This window comes from Aptenodytes forsteri, unplaced genomic scaffold (assembly GCF_000699145.1).
Source record: "Aptenodytes forsteri isolate BGI_AS27 unplaced genomic scaffold, ASM69914v1 Scaffold55, whole genome shotgun sequence".
In the NCBI taxonomy this organism is placed as follows: Eukaryota; Metazoa; Chordata; class Aves; order Sphenisciformes; family Spheniscidae; genus Aptenodytes; species Aptenodytes forsteri.
The window spans coordinates 4,196,584-4,198,422 of NW_008796063.1; positions in this window are offsets into that span (position 1 = coordinate 4,196,584).

The window sequence follows — 1,839 nt, forward strand, 5'->3', positions numbered from 1 at the left end:
TGGTTGTTAGAGCTGACAGCTGTAAATAAATACAGCTGACAGCTCAAATAGCTGTTCCATTGACAGTATGTGGTCTAAATGTGTTAACAAATGTGTAGACTCAGCAGTTTGGGATTAGTTTAGCAAATAAATTGCAAAATAGCGCTGTGATCCAGCAAAAAGCACAATGCCTGTGTATCCCTGGTCTGCATGCTTTGTCAATACTGTAACAGGCCTTTGTAGCTCTATGTGAAAATACAACACTGCAGCTAGATATAGGGGTCCTGCTAAAAGTATCATTCATCTTCCCCAGATTTCTTCTTAGTCTGATGTCAAGGAATGTGAGCAACTGAGTGTCGTGGTGAGTAGAGATGGTTTATTTAATAATGGATGTATTTGCTTTGCAGAATCAGAAATTTCATAAAGGAAGGTAGTAACTTTACACTAGCTTTGGTTATGATTAAGAATACAAAGTCACTGAATAACAATAAAAACCTACTTTCATGCAAAACTTGAGTTATTTAAATGTTTTTGGTTTTTTAATGTGTTTAACAGGAATGCCTAGGTGTTGTTACTAGCCTGGATCTGTAGTACATGTGAAAGAAAAGCTGGGAAGAGAGGATGAGGAGGGGGCTAGACTGTTAAAAGGATTTCAGCTCTGAAGATTAATTATAGTAATATGTTAATTGCTGATCACAGCAAGAAATGAGAGAGAGAATTACATGAAGAATTATGTCATAGTTTGACTTATTTAAGGCATGGTGGTTTTTACGCTTAGAGGTTGAATAGAGCCACTGTTTATTCTTTTATATTTTAATTTTAACTATTCACAGACAGGGTAACATGGCACAAGGTATTAGGGGGTAAATAATGTAAACATGAAATGGAACTCTGAAGACCTGTATTTTAATGGAATCACAACTATTCTGGTATTTTCTAAAAATGTATTTTTATAGTTGCTATGTGTAGTGAATGATTTTAGTATACAATGTACAAGTGGGAATTCTGATAAATAGTTGCAGCTTTTGTTGCAATCTGTAAGCATGATTGTCAGTAGTAGCTGATTTCTGAATGCTGCCTCTCATGTCAAATCTTTGTAGTGAATGCAGTTTATTAATGTAGTCCTTATTTTCATCCCATTCATTAAATATATGATTATAGAAAGTGGCTGCTCATTCCCTTCAGTGAGCACCCATATCCACATGTTAAATGATGGTTAAATATGGTAAATATCTTTAGTTTTTCCTTCCTTGTCAGCCAGTAAAGCGCTGTCCAGGAGCTTTCTCAATTCCAAATCCCTACTTGAAACAACTGGAATTCTGCATACCATGTCTCTAGCAGGAGGCTTGTTGATGGCATTTTGTTTCAGGCCATGGACCAGACAGGTATCTCTGTCAGTGAGTAAATTCAGTTTGAGTTATCACTATCACGTGTTTTACAAGATGTCGTGGTTTAACTCCAGCCGGCAACTAAGCACCACCCAGCTACTCCCTCCCTCCCTCCCAGTGGGACAGGGGAGAGAATCGGAAGGGTAAAAGTGAGAAAACTTGTGAGTTGAGATAAAGACAGTTTAATAGGTAAAGCAAAAGCTGCATGTGCAAGCAAAGCAAAACAAGGAATTCATTCACTACTTCCCATCAGCAGGCAGGTGTTCAGCCATCTCCAGGAAAGCAGGGCTCCATCACGCGTAATGGTTACTTGGGAGGACAAACGCCATCACTCCGAACGTCCCCCCCTTCCTCCTCCTTCCCCCAGCTTTATATGCTGAGCATGATGTCGTATGGTGTGGGATATCCCTGTGGTCAGTTGGGGTCAGCTGTTCCAGCTGTGTCCCCTCCCAACTTCTTGTGCACCTCCAGC